This window comes from Staurois parvus, unplaced genomic scaffold, assembly GCF_062004578.1.
Source record: "Staurois parvus isolate SC_StPar_1 unplaced genomic scaffold, SC_StPar_1.0 ptg000207l, whole genome shotgun sequence".
NCBI lineage: Eukaryota > Metazoa > Chordata > Amphibia > Anura > Ranidae > Staurois > Staurois parvus.
In genome coordinates this window covers 1,226,686-1,253,233 of record NW_028318003.1, presented here as the reverse complement: position 1 = coordinate 1,253,233, position 26,548 = coordinate 1,226,686, and positions in this window count along the sequence as shown.

Genomic DNA, 26,548 nt, shown 5'->3' with positions numbered 1-26,548 from the left:
ACTTCCAGTATTGGTGCATTTCCACGAGTACCGATACTCATGCAAATGCTTAGTATCAGCACTAATACTGGTGTCAGTATCAGTGCAACCCAAATTTTAATAGTAGCTAGAGAAAATGGTGGTCATAGCTGATCTTGGCTGAACTATACAAGGATCTTTGTGTCTGTACACTGGGACAGTGCTCAGCCTGCTCCAGTTTGTCATATTGGTGCTCTACTTTCCATTCTCCAGCTCTGCTCCAACCCCCACCCCTGAACAGACACACCCTACACTTGAATAACTATAAGAGATCCTTTGGTGAGTTCCCAATTTGAAGGCCAGCAAGTAAATTGTGATTCATGTAAACAGACGGTATTGCATTAAATCATGCACTAAAGCAGCAATGAGATGCAACAAAGGATGACAAAATGAGAAATAGTATAAGAAAACCATGTCATTCAGTTAGAGTTCACATGTACTTTAAAACCCAACTCCAATCTTAACATTTTTTGTTTTGTATTGAAGTAGGAGGGGTTAGCTCGCATAGTAAAAATGGTGTAATTCTTTTGGCTGCGTTGTCTGGCAGAGGTGTACAAATAATAATAGTGGCTGGACACAGGAGGGTATAAAAAAGCATATGCAACACATAATTTTCACTACATATCTTATGTACATACCCAGGGGCGGACTGACCATTCGAGCACTCAGGCACTGCCCGAGGGCCCGGGGTCAGTAGGGGGCCCTATGAAATGCCCCTGGTACCTTTTATAGGCTTTTTTGGGTGTGGTTTGAGTGTGGGCAAGGACACAGGGGCCCCATGATCCCCTATTGCCCGGGGGCCCCATGAGTTGTCAGTCCGCCCCTGTACATACCGCATTGCCTTGCTACTGTTAATGGAATGTTCTGCATTATAACATTATACAATGAATAACCAAATGATTGTATGTGTTGTAGAATTGTTAAAAGTAAGTGTAGGCAGGTGCTTGGCAAGACACAGAGAGCGATTTGGGACACTGTGCTGCAGTGCACTCTGTGTTCCCAATGGACTTCAGCTGAATGGGTTAACACTACCTCACCTTCATCCATCAGGGGGAGAGGGCAAGCGGAATGAGCTCAAAAGACTTGATTGCTGGCAGTACTGCCTTATGGAAGATGAGGTTCAGGACAGAAACTTTACTAAGGCAGTTAATGGACAATTGGACTTCAAGTCCAGTTGTGAGCCAGGTATAAAGAGCTGTATTTTCATAGGTTGAATACAGAGGGATTTTCTTTTTGCTGCAGGGAGACTGAGGTGTGCACATCGCTGCTCCAGTGTGCACATCAGCCTGTTACAAATCTGCAGCTGTGTGCTGAGGATCGGAATCACCCCAGGCAGATTCAGAAATGAGCTGACATCTGAATAGTGGGGCCCCTGTTGCTGTATCGCTGGGACATTCTAGAGGACACTGCTGCCATTAAGCACTTTGCACCAGCGCCCTTTAAGAGGTTTCAGAAGCCGTGAGGTGGGGCGGGGTTTTAGGGTCATGTGAATGCCTTGATTCGCGGTCACATCAGAAAAGGTCCTGATCACAAGGGGAGATCGGGACCTTTTCATGAGTCACAGACATATGTGCTGGGAGCGCATTCTCAGCACATATGTATTTTCAAATGGTACACAAATATGCGGCCGCTCGGCATCAAGAGGTTAACCTGTTACTGATAGCAGAGACTTAGCACATAGGGACTGACCATCTAACTAACAGCATTATTTACTGCATGCAAACTTCACTGGGACTATACTCATGTGTATCACTGCAAAGACTGGGCCCTTACGCTAGCCGGCTGCAGAATTAGTCTAAAGACTGCTCTCTCAGACAGCTGCTTACATTTCATTTCTACCATTCATATAGAGTGCACTCTAAAGTAGATATAGCCTACTGTTTACAGAGGCGTTATCGCAGTATTGATTATCATTGCTGTTACTGTTTTCAAATGCCATTAGTTATTGCTGATTTTGTGGATTACCAGGCTTACTCTAATTTAGCTGCATAGAACTCCATTCTTTGCTGCTATAGTCTAGTGGACATAATGAAGATTATTTACTAAAACTGAAGGGTGCAAAATCTGGTGCAACTCTGCATAGAAACCAATCAACTTCTAGGTTTTATTACCAGAGCTTAACGGGACAATCTGAAGTTAGAAGCTGATTGGCTACCTTGCACAGCTGTACCTGATTTTGAGTGCACCAATTTTAGTAAATCTTCCCCATTGTCTAATAAACTGTGATTGTCCTAATACTTTACTTGCTTATGTGCATACAGCAATTTACTGCAACTTGTGACAGTATATTGGGTTCATTTACCATTAACCAGCCTGGTGTTTGCTTTTTGATACTGAACCTTAGTTGTGTGTAGGGTATCTACATTTGTGCTCCTAATAGCATTGAAGCATCCATTTGCTTAACCTGGTGTGTCAGTGGGCTCTCCTTCCTGTCGTCCATCCAGCACATGATACACGATCACTGATGGATCGCATAGGACTGTATACACACACACAGTATGATTACCCCCCCACACCTCCTCCAAGGGCTGCTGATCTCCAGACAGCAGGAAATGTGGGCAGGGGGTGGTAATCATACTGTGTGTGTGCAGTCCCATACAATCTATCAGTGATCCTGTATCATGTGCTGGACCGTCGACAGAAGGGAGAGACAACACAGCTCTCCTCCGGTTCTTTCCTCTCCACCACTTTCCCTCTCCCTGCTCCAAGCTGTCCCCTGGTCCCAGTTCTGAGTGCAGCTGGGGGAAGGAGCTCAGAGGAGAGCGGCCACTCAGGAACACCAGGTCACCCCCCCCCCCATCCGGCCAGGTCTGTCTCTCTTTCCAGCAGCAGAAAGTTGACGGGAGGGAGAGGGGGAGAAACCATGTTTCAGCTGCTGGAGGGAGAGAAACACAGTGCATCCTTCTACAACTGCTCTCCCCCACCACACCGATCTTCCTGCTGTCTGGGCCACCTACCCCTCAGATGGCAGCCCTGCATGGCTCTGTCCTCCGCTGCTCACCAGGTCCCTTCTTATGGGGGTGGTGCCGCCCCCTAAAAATTGCCGCCCTAAGCAAACGCCCTGTTTGCCTTACTGTAGATACGCCCCTGCATATGGATGTCAGTGCCAACCTGACTCCAGCTCCTTTCCCAGATACCCAAAATCCCTCACTCCCCCTCCCCCACTCTCCACAGTCTGCATACTTTTTTCTCAGCTTATCTCTAACTTTTTTTCTGTCTTTGCGGTACACATCTTCTTTACGTCTAACTGGGACCGAGGGGTACTCCACTGACAGTGGCTTCCCCACGACAGTACTATGGACTTTATAGTGGTGCTTTATCCAAACTATCACCAAATTCCATGTGAAAGCTAGACCACATTGAGCCCCCTCTCAGAAGGTACATCTACCACTTATGTTGTGAAAAGGGTACATTCTCATCATGTCCAAAACCTTGATACACTTGCACTTGGATTTCAATTTTTTATCCTATGTCAGGATGTGTACTTCTTTATGCCTAAAGTTCATCATGTTTTTGGTTATTGTGCATAAACACAGATCTTTCCCCTGTCAGCTCCTGCACACGGCTTTGTATGGCTCTGTATAGCAGAGCCATACAAAGCAGTGTGCTTACAGTGGAGCACACACACAGCCCACATAGGGAAACAGCACACAGTTAACCCTTTGATTGCCCCAGATGTTAACCCCTTCCTTCCCAGTGCCAGAGCACTGATCACTGTATTGGTGTCACTGGGGATGTCAGTGACACCAAGTCATCCCCCCCCCCCCCCCAGTGTCAGAATACCCACCGCAGTTCTGCTATCAGTCGGTGATCACCGCCATTACTGGTAAAAAAATATATATATATACCGCCATATGTAAACGCTATAACTTTCACGTAAACCAATTAATGTACACGTATTAGGATTTGTTTTAGCAAAGACATGTAGCAGAATTCATTTTGGCCTAAATTTACAATGAAATTTGAGTTTGTACTGGACATGTTTATTAGCAAAAAGTAAAAAATATTGTTTTTTTCTCAAAATTTTCTTTTTTTGTTTATAGCACAAAAAAATTAAAAATGCATAGGCAATCAAGTAACACTGGAAGAAAGCTCTATTTGTGGGTGCAGTGTTGCATGACCGCACAATTATTAGCACCATATCACAAAAAATTACCTGGTCAGGAAGGGGGTAAATCCTCTGGAAGGCAAGTGGTTCATTTTTTACCTTAAAGTGTTACTAAACCCAGGACCCTGCAGTCACTATATCTGGTCTTCCACAGTACACAGAACATGGAAATGCTATTATTTTAGTAAATATCAACCTTTTCTCATCAGCAGTTAAAGCAGTCTTGTGACTTCAGCAGAGCACTGGTTAAAGCTTGTAAGAGGAGTTTTCTTTCTGCTCTAGGAGGATGCAAAACCCCTGACCTCTGTCTGGACAGTGCTGATTGGTCCTGTGCTGATCACATGCACTCTCCCAAGAAAAAAATATACACACTAAACTAAGCATGTGCAGAAGGGCTATGGGTTTAGTCTGTCTTATCAGGTGGATATTTGAACAAGAGGAGGGGCAGAGAAGTCAGGATCAAACAGCCTTTTTATACAATGCATAGGATTAATCCCTTAGGTTCCACAGTGAGTATAGCAAGCATGCTTTACGGCATATACAGACTGATTTTACAATTGTGGGTTTAGTAACACTTTAATGCATTCCCTGCTTTAAGGTAACAAATGTTCAGGTAGCAGTATCGCCCCCTCACCCACCCCTATACTTACCCGTGCTTACTTTGTGCTCTTGTGTAGCAGCTCTCCCCTCTCTCTCCGCTCTCACAGGCTTTGCTGAGGCAGAGGGAGCCATTGACTCTTGCTACTGTCAGTCAAATCCAATGAGCAGAGAGCAGGGGCAGGGCCAAGCTACACTCTATGTATCAAAATGTAGCACCCTCCTAGTTTAGAATAGGCTGCTAAGAACATTTATTTGGCTCGCCTGTAATCAGAGGAACAGGGGTTGATTGGTTAGGGCTGCTCAGTGTTTCACGGGCTACTGTTCTGTTGCTTTCCCCTCTCTTCTAGAGGATTCCAGAATCATAATGGGAGGAAGAACAGAGTAAGCAGTCTGAATATTTATGGGAATTCAGCCAATTCCTAGGAAGGTGTGTCCATTAGGTGGTGAGGCAGCAGGGCTTAGCTGGGGGGGAAGGGGGGGTATTCTGAAGTTCAAGCCCAGGGATCAAGTTGGGTCTGGAGAAGCTCACAGAAAAAAGCAGGAGGAAATTGGCGGGAAAGAGTCCAGTGGTCCTATGGTGGTGTGAGTCTACATCTCCCTCACTAGGAAGAGCCTGGTGGGTATTGGCCGGAGGCAATAGATGATCCTGTTGCTATGTGAATAGTTGACCCTCAGTGCTGGAAGAAAAGTGACAGTGTGTAGCTTTGTTTAACTCTGGAAGGAGAACAGGTCACCTACAACTAAGAGATCCTGTGGGACATTTAGTTGCTTGGGCAGTGCAAATAGTAGTCAGTGCAGTGCAGTCAGCAGTTCTGTGAAGTGCAGCCAGAAATTGAGGGGTCCTCAAGTTATCCAGCTCTACACTTACAGGATATCCCATCCCTATCCCTATCTGAGTTCATTGTTACAATGAAAACCCTGAAAAGTAATCCTAGACTGTTTTAATGGAAGTGAAACAAAGATAAAAATGCTATGTGTGAATTTTTTTACCAATGACATGTAGCAGAATATATTTTGGCCAAAATTTATTGAGAGATTTGATTTTTTAAATTTATTGATTAGATAAGATTAGATTAGATATATTTTATAGCAGAGAGTAAAAAATATAGTTTTTTTCAAAATTGTTGGTCTTTTTTTGTTTACATATTAAAAAATAAAACACCCAGAGGTGATAAAATACCAGCAAAAGAAAGCTCTATTTGTGTGAAAAACAATTATATAAATTTTGCATGGGTACAGCATTGCATGACCACACAATTGTCAGGTAAATTAGTGCACTGTCACATAGCAAACAATGGTCTGGTCAGGAGGGGGGGGGGGCCTTTCTGGAGGGCAAGTGGATAAAACTATCCCAGTAGTGATAAACACCTGATACTCTGCACTAATATCACTTCTGCTGATTACCCCTCTACTGGTAGCATTCATTTACTAAAAGAAAAGGTTTCTATCTTGCCTAAATCATCTCTTATCACCATGACTTTTGTTCCACAAGTTCCATATTTAAGTGCTGCTATTTGCCTTGTTCTATTGATCATTAAATTATTGTTATCTTGGCTATTCTGGGCTTCTTATCTCTCAATCAACAACCCCAATAACACTTCTAAACTTTGATTCCTATTTATATAGCCTTAAGGTCAGCTATAGACGAGTCTAAAACTGAACGTCAATCGAAAAAACAAAAATGGTGCATATGATTGTACCATCATTTGTTTCATTTTGCTAAAAAAAAGATAAGCATGTTGGATCAGGCAGGACAACTGAGTGTCACAGTTGGCACCCTAAAGATGTGAAAAATGAGCAAGTAAGAATTTTAATTTGATTTTCAACTGCATTACCCTTTACAATAACTTTACCCAAAAGTGTGTCCAGAATAAAAGATGATTTTGGGATCTCCACTAACATCTATTTCAGACCCTCATCTAAGATAAAGATCTGAAATAGATGAAGGCAATCCCCAGCCACTTTGCTTACAAACAGAAGTAAGCAGCTGAAGCTTTCATTTGTCAGCCAATTAAACTGCATTTTTTTTTCATTGAAAACATTAGTTTTGTTGCATTAAGTTGTGTAGATTATACAGATGCACCACTTCACAGACAAGTTAGGGGCATTCCCCAGGCATGTTATTTAAATTAATTTGTTTGCACTTTAAGATTTATTAAAACCACTGTTTCCTGCCAAATGGACATTTTTTCTTGGGTATATGATCATCAGGGCAGTATCCAGCCCCCAATGTCATTTGTGTGACAATCTCTTGTTTGACACCCCCTTGACAATCCCTTGCTTATTAACTTAAAAACAGGTAGAACTGATTTTTAACATTCAACTTCTATTGATCACAATGGGGTTTGCATTTGGCACCTGAAGTTCTGTAAAGTGTGCCAAACCCACCCTGGACTGAATCCGGCTCATCCCCAGTGATGAGGGACATGCAACATAAAGATAAAGATTAAGACATGAGAAAATAATATTAGGTATGGAACAAGCATACTCAGCTTTGTTACCCCTACCTCCATGTTGTGTTTTACCTCTCCTTTTTAAATAATGAAATCATTGAAATCAAATATCTTGAGAATTGTAAACATTAATTGATATTATTAAATCAGCTTTTTAACAATATAACAGTTCTTTAATGAAGAAATAAGGTCAAGTACAAATTGTTGTTTGTGTTAAGAAATGTACATCTACAGTATTATAACAATTGTTGTTAATTACAGACAATTATGTTTTACTCTAGACCAGTGGTCGGCAAGCCGCGGCTCGCGAGCCACTCTAATGCGGCTCTTCTGTGTGCCGGGCGCCTGCTCCCCTCCCTCCTCTCGGTCGGCCGCTCCCCTGCCTCCTCTCGGTTGGCCGCCCCAAAAGTCCGCGCGGACCTTTTAATCCGGCCCGCGGATGTGGCTGTCAGGATGTGTGTAGGCGGGGCAGCGTGCCGAACGTGAGGGGAGGGGAGCTAGGCTCCTCTCACAGTCCGCCCTGAAGACCCGAACGGCGCGGGAAGACAGCGAGAGAAACGCGCGGAGCAAAGGTAAGTGAATTGACACGGGGGACTTGGCTTACTAGAAGGGGGGGGAATAGTACTGTGGGGGATGAAATACTATATGAGGGATGAAATACTATATGAGGGATGAATTACTATATGAGGGATGAATTACTATGGGGGATGAATTACTATGGGGGATGAAATACTATATGAGGGATGAATTACTATATGAGGGATGAATTGCTATATGAGGGATGAATTGCTATATGGGGGGATGAAATACTATATGAGGGATGAAATACTATATGAGGGATGAAATACTATATGAGGGATGAATTACTATATGAGGGATGAAATACTATATGAGGGATGAATTACTATATGAGGGATGAAATACTATATGGGGGGATGAAATACTATATAAGGGATGAAATACTATATGGGGGGATGAAATACTATATGAGGGATGAAATACTATATGAGGGATGAAATACTATATGGGGGGATGAAATACTATATGGGGGGATGAAATACTATATGAGGGATGAAATACTATATGAGGGATGAAATACTATACGGGGGATGAATTACTATATGGGGGATGAATTACTATGGGGGATGAATTACTATGGGGGATGAATTACTATATGGGGGATGAATTACTATGGGGGATGAATTACACTATGGGGGATGAATTACTATATGGGGGATGAATTACTATGGGGGATGAATTACTATATGGGAGATGTATTTTCAGTTTTAAAAATGTGGCTCTCAAAATAAATTTCAATCATGGTTTTGGCGAGATTTGGCTCAGTTGAAGAAAAAGGTTGCCCACCACTGCTCTAGACAGTCTACAAGAGTAACAAGAAAAACAGAATGACTCATACAAATACAAATACGTAAATTTAATGGTTATCTTTTTAACTATTTATAATGTAATTTTTTTTCGTTTTTGTTTACATTTCCACAATGTTATTTGTTACTTTATTATTGCTGTTTTCTGTTTGTGTTGACTCAAGTAAGACAATGTTAGATTTTCTTACTATTTTTATCATTATTGTTATTATTATTAGCAATAGGAATAGTCAAAGTTATTATAACTGAGCTGAATTCATTACATTTTAACTTTTGGTATATCGCTCCTGGAAATGCTAAAAAAAGTTTAACATAAACGTTTGTGTATCAATAGAGCTGTGAAAATGTGGAATAGACTCCCTCAAGAGTTGGTTCTGGCCAGCTCAGTAGTTTGCTTCAAAAAGGCCTGGATTCATTCCTAGATACACAGAATATAACTGGATACTAACATTTATAGGTAAAGCTGATCCAGGGAATATCCGATTGCCTCTCGGGAGATCAGGAAGGAATTTTTTTCCCCTGCAGGAGAAAATTGGATCATGCTTTGCTGGGGGTTTTTTTGCCTTTTTTTATGGTTGAACTGGATGAACTTTTGTCTTTTTTCAGCCAGACTAACTATGTAACATGTGACACATTTTTCCAATTATCTCATTATCTCATGAGATACCGAAAATGGCAGTTCACTATTACCTTATGAATACACTATGTGTATTCTCTTCCAGATTTCTGTATAAAACATTCACATGAAAATGCCTAAGGTAAAACCAGTTTTTTTTTTTTTAAGGTTAACTGTACCCAATACAGGAATCCTTCAGAAGTACACACTCCCTCTCCAAGTCTTAGACTAAGGCCCCTTTCATACTAGCGGACTGATCGCTCCGCCTGTCCATTTCTCAGGGGGACTCGTTCAGACCACCCATTGTTCTCTGCAGGGAGGTGGATGTAAATGGGCATGTGTCCCTTTACACCCACCTGCATCCGATCCGGTTTGCCTGCATCCGATCCAGTCCAGTTCATTCACCGATCCGGTACATTCACCATCTGTCTAGTGGATCAGATCGAATGATAGTCGGATGTAAACAGACAGGTGGCCTGTTTACATCAGATCGCCCAAAAGAGAACAGTGGGCTGTGTCCATGTCCGCTTTGCACAAGTGGAATGGACATCAACCCGTCATCTGCCTGCTCAGTGGGGATCAGCGGACAGATCCCTAGCTAAGCAGGTGGATCCGCTTGACGGAGTCCACCCTGTGTGAAAGGGGTCTTACTCACATTCACTGATTAAAGAAAATTGCTGGGCAGAGCCTCCACTTCAGAAGTCTCCCAGTCAACCTGTGTTTCTTCCGTGTACACACGCTGCAATCACCATTCATTCCTTTGGAATAGTCCTTCACCACTGGGGTGAAAAATAGACTTTTTAAAACAATATGGCAGCTGTCCCCTTTGAGGATGTGTATTTACACGAAACGCGTCAGGGAGACCCCCCTGTACATGGAGTACTGACCTATTATATCATTCTAATTATCTCTGGATGGAAGTGTCCGTTTTTTAACTTTTTTACTTGCTTACAATTGTAACTCCACTTGTCTAATAAATACTACACTATTGGAGTTTTTCTCTTTCTCTAGGCTCATTTTTTGGAAATTGTGAGTCCCCCCTTCCTTTAAGGTGCACCATGGTAGGCGACTTACACTTAAGTGTATGATCCCCCGGTGGTTGAAATCCGTACTACATGATGTATCCAATATGATGATCATACACTATACTGGAATGAGGAAATCTGCGTTGGTCTGATGACATCTGGTGACTCAACTCCACCTGACGACTTCACCTGTCTGCAGAGTTCCTGCTTCCAGAGTACCTTGGAGTAGGTCTTATTTACTCCAATGCACAAAACTTTGTGCTATCTGGTTAGTGCATTGTATACTCATCTTTTACAAGCCACGGAAGTCACGATAATCTAACAGTCATCTAATGAACCACGATTGTCACATTGCACTTTTTAAGACTCTTATTTATCTATTTATCTACGTCATTTTTATTTTGCACTCTTTAGCGCTGCATTTTATTGATTATTTTATATACTAATGGAGGATTTAAGGTATTCCCTCTCATTTTGCTGGCTGCTGATCTTGTTTGTTGTTTTATATGTCACCCAGCGCTCGTAAATTTACTGCTTTATAATATGCAGGAGAAGCCCGCACAGCCATTAGCAAATTAAAGAGGAGACAAACCTTTTAGAGATAACTATAGTAGACATACAGATGTCATTAATGCCTGGTACATACATTCAGGGTTTTTTTTTCAACCCAGCAAATGAAAAAAAAAAGAAATATTGCTGTGTTAACACAAGCGATGTTAGTGCAGCGATCTCCCCCACTGGGCTATTGTTTTCTGGCAGGGGAACTGCCCTCCCGCCAGAACACAATGATCTGCACTCACAGGCATTGGCTGAGAGTGCTGATTGGATGCTAATTTTCCAGCACATCCCTTTCACAAAAGGTGTTCCTTAGAAAAGCTTCTGTTGGAAGGACAGCTGTACACATGATCCGATTGTCGATATTCGGACAGAGTCTACCCAGGTTTAGTCTTATAAGCACAATTGCTGTGTATTTTGTCATATTTTAATCGGAACTTGTCATAAGAGAAACATGGAGGCTGAACTGACTATTATGGTTATTCTCTAGCTTCAGTATCTTGAATAAATAACCCAAAAAACATAATCCAAAATTAAAGAAAAGGTATGAAAAACATTCTTTCCCAATAACCTTTGTTGTTAATGTTTAATTATTTCTTATAATTTTTTTGTACAATATGTGGTAGGATGGAAAATCAAACACCCCACACATCTGTTAGAACATGTATCCCATACCTCCATGACCTGGTTTCTAGAAGAGTTGTGATGAACGCTGTGGGTCTTAAAGGCAATAAGCTTGTTAAACCTATATATTCTGTCACTTGTGAGTCAGGTGATGCCAAGAGAATAAAAAGACACAAAAATCTGAATCAAAACTCTAAATGTTATTTACTGATAGAGCAGAGATCAGCCTTAGTCAATCATCACTGTCTATGGAGAGATTGCCCAACATACATTGTTTAGAGTGAGGTGAGGGTCTTTTTCAAGGATGATTACTTTAACACCAAACTCCCGCATTCTTATGGGAGAATGCTGGAGAAAGTGGTTCTGTGCCATCACGTGGCAAGGCTCTCTGCAGCATTTAGGATCCACTTACCATCAGGGTAGGAAGATGGTGAAGAGGACCTGTGATCTCACAAGACTGGACCAAAGACACCTGGAACAAAGATGTGTATACATTTTTTAAATTGGTGGCAGGTGGTGCTCCATTTGGGAAGAAGGTGGACTCCTAAGCCTGGGGCTAGAGATAAACATGAATGTATAGCCAAAACTCTTCTGATTGTGACTAGGAAAGGGGTAGAATCCACAAAAAAACAGTCTGGGCTATACATACACTTTAAGGAACCACTAAAACACAAAACAACAACATATTATGAGTATTTTAGGAAGGAGCTGTGAGTAGTCATCACACACATATTGTTAAATATCCAAAATAATAGCAGAATAGACAAGAATCTGTCGTGCTCAAGAAAACATTGTTTCCCACTTTTGTGAAAATATTGCTCCCACATTTGTGTTTAAAACATCTAAATCTTTATCTGTCATTGTAACTACAAACTCTTTTATGTAGCTAATTTATAAAAAAAATTATATAATTCAGCGTGACCTTTAGGATCCATGATCTTCTACAGAATGCATAGGCTTTGAAAGAATAAATACGCATTGAACTTGGCAGGAGCACACAATACGCAACAGGATTTACAATTTTTTTTTACTACTGTGTAGTAAGATAACACTGTAACAAAAGAATATAGCAATAATCCAAGTGAGAAGGAAATCCGTATGATAAGCAAAGAACCCGAGGTGCGAAATCGGAACCATTGCATGGAGCAATAGCAATTTTATCCTTTCATTTGCACTCATCGCAGATTTCAAAGGATAAAAGCTGATAAACCCATGCAAACTGATGCTGAAGAAAAGAGATAAGACTCTATGGCTGGCACGATGCTGGATGGAATGACTCATATCAGCATCTTAACTAAGCTACCCAAAATATTCCCAAAATAAATCCCGAACATAAGGGGTAAGTCCAACAAAAATAAATGGTGTGAAAAGTCCTGTCCTTAACATTTGCAGGGAATGAAAGCTGTCAGAACATTGTGAAGACTGCCCCATCCTCCAAGATGAGTACAATTGGACAGATGACAGTTGAGCTCCAAAACTGGCACGGATTCATTTGATGATAGAAGTCATATTTAACTACATGTAGACTTTGTTCATTTATGTTGGGTCAAGAATTTTTTTTATAAATCTGTTGATGCTCACCTAATTTATGTCAATATAAGATAAATTGTAACATTAGACATTGTTCCAGAAGCAGTAAGTACACTGGACAACAGCCAGTGTGTCACAGGACACGACCACGCTTAATCAAATCCCCCATCCAGCTCTCTCATATCGCATTCTGCCAAGATTACTTTTTTTTTTTCACCTGGGTTCTAGAAAAATGATCCCGCTGCTCCACCCACGCAGTCAACAACAGCTGTTTTTTTCCACACACTCTATTCTCTCTTCATCTACTTCTAAAAATAATATTATCCTAGGCTCTTTCAAAGAAGGTCAGCTGTCTTGTGAACAGAACAGGATAAATATTTCTTCATTGCTAATTAGTGCTGAATCTTTTTTACATGCCAATACATTAACATCTGCTGTGAGTGATTAAAGGTGTTTATGTGCAATGTGATTTTTTAGTTTAATGTTTGTGCCAATGTTTGTATTTTGTTCCACTAGAAAACGTCTCCAACTTGAAGCACGTACCAAGCAAAATTTGGATCTGGAGTTGTTATGGTAAACAGTTTGTTGTTCTGCCATAGAAATAATGATGGTGGAATGCAGTCATCCTAAACGTTCCAGCCTTGTAATTTTACAAAAACATAAGTGTCTATGGTGATGGCCTAATATTTTCACAAATTTACTATCTTAGTTCTAAGGGAATTACCAGAAAAACTGTCCATCATTTAAAAGACCATTAAATTTAAAATATGATCTGATTTATATAAAAGGTTCTAAAGCATATCTGGGTAAAATGGCTAGGGTATGTATCCTAATGAGTCAGCTTAGACCATATAACCTTTTGCATGTATAGTCCATTCTAAGTTTTTATACAACTTTTTTTTCAGGACAAATAGGACTTTAAATTTGCAGCTGATTTGGATACATACTATATATATATACACACACAGTTGTGTTCAAAATAATAGCAGTCAGACATCACTAACCTGATCAATCACTGTTTTTGGTAGAAATGATATTTCTACATGGCAAATAATTTACTAGCAGGTGTAGTAGAGTAATAGAAATCCAACAGACCCAACAGTCATGACATGCATGCTGCTGATTCTGTGTAATTGAATCACTAATTGAAATGGGCATGTTCAATATAATAGCAGTGTGGAGTTCTATTAGTGAGGTCATTCATTCTTTGAAAAACCGGTGGCAATTATTGCCCTTATTTAAGGAAGGAAGGCAGCAAATGTTTTACATGCTGGTTACAGTGCATTTCTCTCTGAACTTCTGAGGAAAATGGGTCGTTCCAGACATTGTTCAGAAGAACAGCGTACCTTGATTAAAAAGTTGATTGGAGAAGGGAAAACATATAAAGAAGTGCAGAAAATGATAGGCTGCTCAGCTAAAATGATCGCAAATGCTTTAAAATGGCAACCAAAACCTGAAAGACGTGGAAGAAAGCGAAAACTACCATTTGAATGGATAGAAGAATAGCCAAAATGGCAAGGACTCAGCCAACAATCAGCTCCAGGAAGATCAAAGAAGGTCTAAAGTTACCTGTGAGTACTGTTACAATTAGAAGACGCCTATGTGAAGCCAAGCTATCTGCAAGAAGCCCCCGCAAAGTCCCACTGTTGAAAAAAAGACGTGCTGAAGAGGTTACAATTTGCCAAAGAGCACATTGACTGGCCTAAAGAGAAATGGCGCAACATTTTGTGGACTGACGAAAGTAAGATTGTTCTTTTTGGGTCTAGTGGCCGGAGACAGTTTGTCAGATGACCCTCAAACACTGAATTCAAGCCACAGTACACTGTGAAGACAGTGAAGCATGGTTGCACAAGCATCATGATATGGGGATGTTTCCCATACTACGGTGTTGGGCCTATTTATCGCATACCAGGGATCATGGATCAGTTTGAATACATCAGAATACTTGAAGAGGTCATGCTGCCTTATGCTGAGGAGGAAATGCCCTTGAAATGGGTGTTCCAACAAGACAACGACCCCAAACACACCAGTAAACTTGCAACATCTTGGTTCCAGACCAACAAGATTGACGTTATGGATTGGCCAGCCCAATCCCTGGATCTTAATCCAATAGAAAACTTGTGGGGTGACATCAAAAATGCAGTTTCTGAGGCAAAACCAAGAAATAGAGAAGAACTGTGGAATGTAGTCCAATCATCCTGGGCTGGAATACCTGTTCACAGGTGCCAGAAGTTGGTTGACTCCATGCAACACAGATGTACTCAGAAACAGTGCTTATACAACTAAATATTAATTGATTCAAAGGAAAGAAAAATCTTCAAACATTTTTCAGTTTATATAGTGAATGTTTGAGTTTGTAAAGAAGAATACAAACACTGCTATTTTTTTGAACAGTCTAATATTCACTTTTCTTCAAATTTTTTAGAGGAACAACACAAATTTGATATATTTTTCTTCATGTTTTGATTTGGAATAGAATGTGTAGTGTTCCCAATGCATTTGTGTGTATGGAAATAAAAGCTATTAGAAGGATTTTGAGCTTTATTCACTTTTTTCAACACACTGCTATTATTTTGAACACAACTGTATATATATATATACATATATATATATATAAAATTATTTTTTTAATTATTATTATTTATTTACAGGTTTAATTGACAGAGAAAAAGAAAATAATTATAAAAGAAAATTGTAACCATAGTTACATAAATAAAGCAACCTCAAATATTGCCTGTATTAAATATATTTCTTAAAGTCTCCTAGACATGAGAATACAACATGTGTGGAATGTAAAATAGCAGAGAGGAGAAGCCCAAAGTCAAAACGTGCCTTTCAATATTGTGAATTTTTTTCTTAATTGATGTTTTGTTGTGATTCAATAAAAATCATTTGAATTAATAAACCCTTAATGTAGCACTAAGTAGTGTTATATATGGGCAATGGTGCTGTTTGTGCCCACAAATGCTGAATCGCATTTTACAAAACATAAATGTGAATGTTTTCAATCAACTGTTTTCAAATGCACTGAAATATGCAGAGGTTGGACAAACATATGGAAACATTACATGATTGCAGGTGTGAAAGTGACAACATGTTTTGTATTGAAAGTGGAAGTGATGTAACATTATTTTGCTTCTGCTGTGTGATGAGACACCTAGCTAACAGGTGGGAAGCTTCACTTTCGTCATTCACTGTGTGCTCTGCTGTTAATACGGAGTCATGTCAGAGCTTACTGAGCTTCAAAGACAGCACATTGTTGGTGCCCACTTACCTGGTGCCTCTGTTACTGAAGTTGCCAATTTCTTTGCCGTGTCACAAGCTACAGTATCAAAGGTTATGACGGCATATACAGTTTCCAGGAAAATATTGTCTGATAAGTATAAGCACGGTCGATATGGTCAGCTGACCGAAAGAGACGAAAGGGCATTGCACGGGATTGTGACTCGGAATAAGAAAACAACTGCTGCAAAAGTGAGTGCAGAGCTCAATCTCAGTCCCATGAAGACATGTCATCACTTTCATACTTGCAAATCATGGGTTTCCATTTTTTTGTCTAACCCCTGTATATTCCAATGGTCGATACATTTTAAAAGCTAAAAATACAACCTATATGACTCACAGCCAAAGTTAAAAAAAAGCTATAAAAAATAATAAAGAGCCTTTAAAAAATACAAAAAAGAAGGAACATTTACAAATACAACAAAATATAACAAGGCCACAAATATTCTAAACGAATTACAGGTTGCAAATGAGAGTAGGACAAACCCCCCAAAATTCTTTAAATATATTAACAGTAAGAAGGTGAGATCTGGTCAATGTACAAGATATTTTAGAGATGGTGACAAAGACAAGGCAAATTTATTAAATACCTTCTTCAGCTCTGTGTATACAAAAGAAAAGGGATGAGTTCAACACCATAATGGGGATAAAAATGACATAACCCCAAAAGTTAATACCCACATGGAAGAAAAATATATTTGAAATATATTTTTAAATTAGTCTTCCCAAATTTATGGATATATATGTGAAATAATACAATTTTGACCATATTCAATATATTTAAAAATATATTTAAAAATATATTTCAATATATATATATATATATATACATATACTGCATGTTGAAATGCTTTCTTATTACGACATATATGAAACATATTTTTAAGAATACATTTTCAAATATACTGTATGTCTTTAAAAATACAAATCCAAATTTTTGGAAATATATATACAGTGGGGCAAAAAAGTATTTAGTCAGCCACCAATTGTGCAAGTTCTCCCACTTAAAAAGATGAGAGAGGCCTGTAATTGGCATCATAGGTAGACCTCAACTATGAGAGACAAAATGAGATCTGCATGGAGCAATGGGCCAACATACCAGCAACAGTGTGTGCCAACCTTGTGAAGACTTACAGGAAACGTCTGACCTCTGTCATTGCCAACAAAGGATATATAACAAAGTATTGAGATGAACTTTTGATATTGACCAAATACTTATTTTCCACCATAATTTGCAAATAAATTCTTTCCAAATCAGCCAATGTGATTGTCTGGATTTTTTTTCTCATTTTGTCTTTCATAGTTGAGGTCTACCTATGATGCCAATTACAGGCCTCTCTCATCTTTTTAAGTGGGAGAACTTGCACAATTGGTGGTACACATCTTCGTTTACAGTTGTTTACAGGCATTTGAGTTTACAAACATTTTTTTGAACGTAGAAAACTTGCATTCAGCAGTCAATTTTATCAGCTTTTCAAACGCAAAACTCTTGTAAACACGGTAAACGCGGCAAATCGTGTTTATAAGCGTTTGCATTTGAATTTTTTTTTTACGCTTCCAGTTCCCGATGCTGGCCAGAGCCTTTTTTCATCATGAAATATGCATGCAAAGTGTTTTCAAGGTACTTAAATGGACAAAACACTGAACACAGGATGTTCCTACCAAATTGTTACACATTGTAATGACCAAGTCACACCTCAGCCCTCTCCCACCCCTGGAAACAAAAGATATGTTAATGACCATTCACACCTCAAATTCCTCCTGAAGACCCCCTGCCAGGTGGCCTCAATGACTCACTCCATCAGACACCTTCCCACCCTTGGAAACAAAAGAAATGTTAATGAGCAACTCACACCTAATTATCTCAAAACATACTGCTGTCTCTGCTTCTACTCGCTGTATTTCTCTGAAACAGTCTGAAATAGTTAATAATTTACCACTTTTCAGTGCATTATGGGCATTTGGGAGGTTCTCCTGTGCTTATCTTTAAAAAACGCTTCTAAACGCAAACGCACATAAACACATTATGCAAACGTGCAGACATTTTTTAACCTACGTTTTCCAGCAGTTAGTTTCCATCGTTCAGAAGTGTCCCGTGTACATGGGGCCTAAAGGAGATTGTACAGAGATTGTACATACATGTATAGTGTATGGCTGTCTATTATACACCTAAAATAAACTTGTTTTTCAGGTCCATTAATTATTAACAGCACCCCAAACACAGAAGTAAACACACACTTTGTCACATGAAAAAACAACGTCAAATGCAGCAAAACACGCAGTAAAAAATGTGCAAACTGCAACACGCCAAAATTTCCTATGAACTTCTTTGCCACGTGTAGCGCAGCCCATCGAAATCAATGAATAATGAGCCAAAAAATAATGCTTTCCCACCAGGGGCAGACTGACCATTTGGAAATTCGGGCACTGCCTGAGGGCCTGGGGTCAGTAAGGGGCCCCAGGAGATGCACCTGGTACCTTTTTCATAGGCTTTTTTGAGTTTTTTTTAGTTTGGGCAAGGACACAGGGGCCCCATGATTCCCTATTGCCCGGGGGCCCCATGAGTTGTAAGTCCACCACTGTTTCCCACTGTGTTGTGTGAATGAGGCCTGAATGTGAAATTGGTGTGTTTACACGAGAACAAGGAGGCTCCATTCACATCTGTGCGATTCCGAGCACATGGCAGAACACACAGAAAACGTGTGCTTTGATGAGTGTTCTGGAAACACGCATTGAACCTGCAGTGCCATTAAATGTTAGTGGCACTCCAAGCGCAGATAGCAGGCATCTGTCTGCCAAGTGACAAGTGCAATGAAAGCACACCAAAAAGCACAGTAAAAAACACGCTACACTCTACTCTACAAAAAACGTCTGTAGCTGTTTTGGGGAATTTGTTGTACATATGGCAGCCCATTCTGTGATGAACGTAAACGCTCCAGAACGCCTCTCAAAAAAAATGCAAGCTGGAAAGTGAGTTCTCGCTATGTGGAGATGTGAACAGGACCTGACAGCTGGGTGTCCCCACCCACTCCCTCTTATGTACTCATATAAAGATGGCTATACACGATGCAATCTGATTAGACAATCTCTGTACAATTTCATTTAGAAACACCAAAACAATGGAATAGGAAGACCCACCTGAAAAATCGATTCAATTTGTATCAAATCAGACAGGCCCTTGCACTACATAGCTGATAGTAGAGGAGATTGCCTTATTACAGAGTAAATTGTGTATGGTCATCTTAACCACTTCAATACTGGGCACTTTTACCCCCTTCCTGCCCAGGCCAATTTTCACCTTACAGCGCTGTCGCACTTTGAATGACAATTATGCAGTCATGCAACACTGTACCCATATGAACATTGTATAATTTTTTTCACACAAATAGAGCTTTCTTTTGGTGGTATTTAATCACCACTGAGTTTTTTATTTTTTACTAAATAAAACAAAAAAACACCTGAAACTTTTCTTCGTTTCTGTTATAAAATTTTGCAAATAAATACAATTTCTTCATAAATTTAGGTCAAAATGTATTCTGCTACATTTCTTTGGTGAAAATAATAATAATTGAATTTGCATTTTTTTTTAAATGTTTCAATTTTTTTTTTTTATTACATTTTTTCTTTTTTGTACTATTTTATTTTTCAGCACACTGTTACCATAGTAACATTGAACTATTCTGGGCTCAGTGATCAGGAATTTTTTTTTTTTAACACATTATGATTACTAATACCAATGTATTTCATTGATATTTGCAATCATTGTTACTGAGTTAAACTGATTAATTCAGTCTTTTGTTGTGATTAGCTGTGATTGGGCAATGCTGATCACATGATACAGATGGGCTGTGATTGGCCCTGGCTGTACCATGTGATTGCCTTGACCAGTCAAAGCTAACAACATCATTGTATACAATGGATGGCATGACAGGAAGCTAGATTGTGAGCTCCAAGGAGCAGGGCCCTCCTATCCATCTTGTATTGAACTGTATTGTTTCTGTATTGTCTCCTGTTATATTGTAAAGCACTGAGCAAACTGTTGGTGCTATATACATCCTGTATAATAATAATTGTATACAATTGACATGTGATCTGCTGTGATTGGTCACAGTGGTCACATGACACTGGCAACGGGCTGGTGTAGTGCTATGTCATCGGCTGTGTCCCTGTCAGGGACCCCTCGTGCAGCCATGCAACGGCACCAGATCCCCTCAGGCCACGGCGATGCGAGTGTGCATGCGCAGGAGCGTGCGAGTGTGCGCATGCACAGTAGCGTTCACATCACCGCAAGGCTGGCTATTTAAACCTGCAATACAGTTTAGTCAATGCCTTCTGGTCTATAACGTCCTGCACTCCATAACCTGATTCTGTTGCCTGTATCTGATCCAACCCTGACTAAGAAAGAACTCCGCCTGCACTGACCCCGGCTATGCCTGACTATCCGCTTGCCTGCTCCCTTGTACTTGATTTGCTTGTTTGATCCTGACTTGGCTTGTCTGACTCTGATGCACCTACTTACCTGCATTTGCACCTGGCTTGTATCCTGATTGCTGCCATACTTACCTGCTGCTGCACCAATGGTCCTGCACCTGGCCTGCATCCGGGTCACCGCCATACTTACCTGTTGCTGCACCCATGGTCCTGCACCTGGCCTGCATCCTGGTCACTGCCATACCTGCCTGTTGCCGCATCCATGCTCCTGTGTCCTGTCCCAGTCTGCATCCTGATTGCCGCCATACCTGTCTGCTGCTGCACCTACATTCCTGCATCTGCACCGGGCCTGCATCTGGATCTCCTGGGTCTTCACCTGCCTGCCGCCAGCTCCAGACCTACCTGGCACTCGTGCCACTCCTGGCTCTGCGACCTCTGTTCCCACTATCAGGGGCTCCGAGCGGGAGTAGTAAGAGGACGCCTCCTCTCCACGTTAGGCTCCCCAACCAGGTACGTGCCAGTCCCGTGGACACAGCCACTGACAGATCACTCCGCTGCACGGCCTCGTGAGCGACTTGTTTTGACAGGACGTCATATGACGCCCAGTCGCAACGAGGAGTGTCCCGGCCAGCCGTCAATCTGCATTAGGTCCGGCGGGAACGTGTTAAAAGAAAAAGTAGGAAAGCGAGTTGAAATAAAATAAGAGAAGGTATAGTCATGAGGGAGATGTGGTCCAGACTGCTAACACACATTGTTCAACATTTAAAACAGGAATGTGAAAATTCAAAGCTTTCATGAATGAGGTAAGTGAGAGATAAGCACATTGGGATGGCTGGGGCACAAAAGACATAGGAAAAGGCTTCTATTTATTATGAAAAGGGAAATTCTGCCTGAAAAAGTGGACGTATCCTTTAATAAAAGACCAAGAGACCACATAGAAGAGTTTTTGCTAGAAGTGATTTTAAGTGATAGCATGGCTTCACAAAAGATCAAAGTTATCAAATAGTTCTGATTTCTTTTTTTGAGGAAATAAACAAAATATTAGAGAAAGGAGTGGCTGTGGACAGAGTATATTTGGAAAGCGTTTGACACAGTTCCCAACACACATATGTACCCACTCCCTCATATGTACTTGTATAAAGATGGCTATACACTATGCAATCTGATTGTACATTCTCTGTGCAATTGCATTTAAAAACACCAAAACAATGGAATAGGAAGACCCACCTGAAAAATCAATTCAATTTGTATCAAATCAGACAGGCCCTTGCACTACATAGCTGATGGTAAAGGAGATTGCACTCTTACAGAGTAAATTGTGTATAGTCACCTCTTGACCTTTCAACCACTTGACCTCTGGAAGGTTTTACCTTCTTCAAGACCAGTGCGTTTTTTTGCTATTCAGCACTGTGCTGCTTTAACTGGCAGTTGCTCAGTCATGCAACCCTGCACATTAAATTTATATACTTTCTTTACACAAATAGAGATTTCTTTTAGAGGTTTTTGATCACAATTGGATTTTTTTTATTATATAAATGAAAAAAGAATGACATTTTTGAAAAAAACTCACTATTTTCTACTTTCTGTTTTAAAACATATCCAATAAAAAAAATCAAATTACTTCATAAATGTAGGCCAGAATGTATTCTGCTACATGTCTTTGCTAAAAAAAAATCCCAATACATGTATATTAATAGGTTTGTGTGAAAGTTATAGCATTCAGAGTGTAGTAATTAAATGATTCATACTCTGAATGGTCTAAGGCGGGGGTCAGCAACGCGATCAAACGGTTGATCGCAGGCAGGTGACAGATCGCAATCATGTCCCACTCCCTGCCCTGCCAAGTGCTCCCCTCCCCCCACACTGATTGGCAGAGCAGTGCAGAGAAGGGAAGAAAGAGCAATGAAAACGCTGAGCCACAGGCAACACCAAAAGAAAGCAAAAGTAAGGAAACACAGATGAATGTGATTATGGCTGCTGCAGCCTGTGTCTAACTTCCACATCTGTGAAACCTATAAATATGTATATAGACTACACCAGGGGCGGACTGACAACTCATGGGGCCCCCGGGCAATAGGGGTCATGGGGCCCCTGTGTCCTTGCCCAAACTCAAAAAAGCCTATGAAAAAGTACCAGGGGCATCTCATGGGGCCCCTACTGACTCTGGGCCCTCAGGCAGTGCCTGAGTATCCAAATGGTCAGTCCGCCCCTGGACCACACTGCTAAAAGTGTCAATCAAGGTTGCCAAACAGTGTGTCACATGCAGCAGCGGAACGACAACTCATGGGACCTCCAGGCAATAGGGGATCATTGGGCCCGTGTCCTTGCCTACACTCAAAGCACACCTAAAAAAGCCTATAAAAAAGGTACCAGGTGTATTTCATAGGGCCCCCTACTGACCCTGGGCCCTCGGGCAGTTCCTGAGTGCTCGAATGGTCAGTCCATCTGTGGTCACATGTAAAAGTGCAAAAAAATTGCTAAATAAACAAACAACACCAGAAAATACAACTAATGTCCAATGTATTAGTAAGTCTCATTCAAATAACAGTTGCTTGAAAACCAAAAGATAGGTGAGCCGGTGATGGTGCCATTACTAACAGATAAACAGGTGACCACTTCCAAGTACTCCAGGTGACCCCACATGGATCTACACTCACCACAATGGATGGACCTTCTCATACTAGATAGGCCTCACTGCGCTTTATCGATTGGACCCACTGTATGACTTGCCCAGTGGTGTATTGACCACGAAGCAAAATGTTTGCCTAGGGCAGCAATTTTTAGAAAGGGACACCGATCAACGGAAAGAGTACAAGATGTCGGCTCGGCCATGTGATCAGCTGTGTCCAATCACAGCTGATCACATGTAAATAGGGAAATGTCGGTTATCAGCATTTCTCTCCTCACGAGCTGTCACGCTGTCACGCTCGTGAAGAGAGGAGAGCCGGTAATCGGCATCCCTCAGAGGGGACATGTGCATTGATCATCATGGCACTGATGATCAGTGTGCCCTGATGATCTTTGTAGCCCCAGCAGTGCCACCTGTCAGTGTTCATCAGTGCCAGCTGTCAGTGCTCTTCCATGCCACCTGCCAGTGCCCATCAGTGTCACATCAATGCCACATATCAGTGCCTACCAGTGCACATCAATGACACATACCAGTGCCCATATGAGCTGCCTTTCAGTGTCACCCATCAGTGCCAGTCAGTGCCACCTGTCAATGCCAGTCAGTGCCACCTATCAGTGCTGCCAATCAGTGCCACATATCAGTGCCTATCAGTGCCGCCTATCAGTGCCACCTATCAGTGCTGACAATCAGTGCCACCTATTAGTGCTGCCAATCAGTGCCACCTATCAGTGTGCATCAGTGCTGCCTAACAGTGCCAGTCAGTGCCACCTAACAGTGCCAGTCAGTGCTGCCTATCCGTGTCAGTCAGTGCCACCTATCAGTGCTTCCTATTAGTGCCATATATGAGTGCTGCCTTTTAGTGCCCATCAGTGATGCCTGTCAATGCCCATCAGTGCCACCTACCAGTGCCTCCTCATCAGTGCCCATCACTGCAGCCTCATTAGCGTACATCAGTGAAGCAGAAAAATCACTTATTTACAAGATTTTATAACAAAAACTAAGAAAAAAATTTTTTTTAAACTTTTAAGTGGTTTTTGGTTTGTTTAAGAAAAAATAAAAAACCCAGAGGTGATTAAATACCACCAAAATAAAGCTCTGTCTAAAAATATGATAACAATTTCATATGGGTACAGTGTTGCATGGCCACGCAATTGTCATTCAAAGTGTGACAATGCTGAAAGCTGGAAATTGGCCTCGGCAGGAAGGGGGTATAAGTGCCCTGTAGGCTAGTGGTTAAAGAAGCCATATACTCCAGAGACATCATTTTGCCCCTGCACAAATTATGGGTAAGATCTCAACTAGAACATGCAGTTAAGTATTGGGCATCAGTTCACAAAAAGGATATCAGAGAACTGGAGAAAGTACAGAGAAGGGGCGACCAAACTGATACGAGGCATGGAAGAGATCAGCTATGAGGAAAGATTAGAAGAACCAAATTTATTCTCTCTTTAGAAGAGATTAAGGGGGGTATGATCAACATGTACAAATACATAAGGGGGGATATGATCACCATGTACAAATATATAAGTGGAACATACTGTATAGTGAACCTTGTGAAGAGTTATTCACTTTAAGGTCGTCACAGAGCATAAGGGGGAATTCGTTATGTCTGGAGGAAAAGAGATTTAACCTCTACATATGGAAAGACTTCTTCACAGTGAGAGGTGTGGAAATGTGGAATAGAATCCCTCAAGAACTAGTTCTGGCTAGCTCAGTAGATTGTTTAAAAAAACAATGTATATTTAAATGCTCAAAAAAAAATCAGTTTACTAACATTTACAGCTAATAATTGTTTGTTTTTCTCTAGATCAACTGTAGGTATAGGATTGTATATATGGAGGTTTTCTATTTGTTTATTTTTTTATTTCACATGAAGTTGTGTCTTTTTTCAACCTGACTAACTACGTACCAAATTGAATGACATTTCCACTTTTGCAATAATGTAAAATGTCATCCAGAGCCTCCAGTGCATTTTATCGGGACCTGAGGGTTAATCTTTCTGTTGTGATTTATGTGCAATCATTTGCACTGCCAGAAAATGTACATGCACCTTTTTGGTGCATTTTCGTGTGTTAGGCAGCCCATTCAAATGATGGCTTGATGACATCACACTCTCCTTCTCAGTCAAAGGCAGCTTTGAACTTATTCACAGAATACAAAGCTGCCTATGAATGGCAGTGCTCCGCTCAAACCAATTCTGCATTGCTCCAGGTGTGAACCTGGAAGTCTCTGTATCAAGGCCGGGACCCAACACTGTGCACTGTATATAGCTGTAGGGGTCGCAATTGCAACCCGGCCCCATGCTCTAGGGGGCCAGTGAGGCACCCCTCTCACATTTGGTTCTACTGGATGGGAGAGGCGTTGGGGACAGCACATAGAGGAACCAATGCCCTCCATTTTGCTCCACTGAAAGCCAGCTTCTCCTCCTCTCCCTCCCTTCGGCATGCAGTGGCTGCATGAGGAAAAAAGAGGGCCTTGGTTCCTCTAAATGCCTCCCCTGCTGTCCCTCCTATCCAGTAGAACCAAATGTGACAGGGAGCTGCACGGGCCCCCTGGAGCATGGGGTGGGCTGCAATCCCTTGCTGCTTTTCCTATCCAGGTTGTTTCCTGCTGCCCCTGGTCCCTGTGTGCTTCCCTTAACCCCCCTCCTCATCCTCAGCACTGTCGGCTTCTACCCTTCTCTCTCAGCTGGGATGTTTCAAAATGCAGAGTGAGGGAAGGGACTGGTAAATATGTTGTTTCCCAGTCCCTTCTTTTTCTGAATGGACACAGTGAGTGATTAGTACTGAAACCATCCACTGCCTTACTGACTCTGTCCTCTGCCCTATTAACCCTGTTCACTGCCCAACTGACCTCACCCTCTGCTCTACTGATCCCATCATCTGCCCTACTGACCCTGTCCACTGCCCTTCTGACCACATACACTGCCCTACTGACACCATCCACTGCTCTACTGACTGACACTATTCGCTGTCCTGCTGACACCAACCTCTGCCCTACTGACAACATTCACTACTCTAATAACTGACACCATTCACTGCCCTACTGACACCATCCACTGCTCGAGTGACTGACACGCCCACTGCTTTACTTACACCATCCACTACCCTACTGACACTGTCCACTGCCCTACTGACTTACACTGTCCACTTTAAAGGTAGGCTAAGTCTATATTTTTACAGTGACATTTTCCAAATTTTCCTTTCTATTAAAAAAAAAAGGATGCCCCACTCAACTGATCTTTGATCTCTTTCATGTTTTTCAGGTAGATCTCCACCTTTCAAAGGTTGCC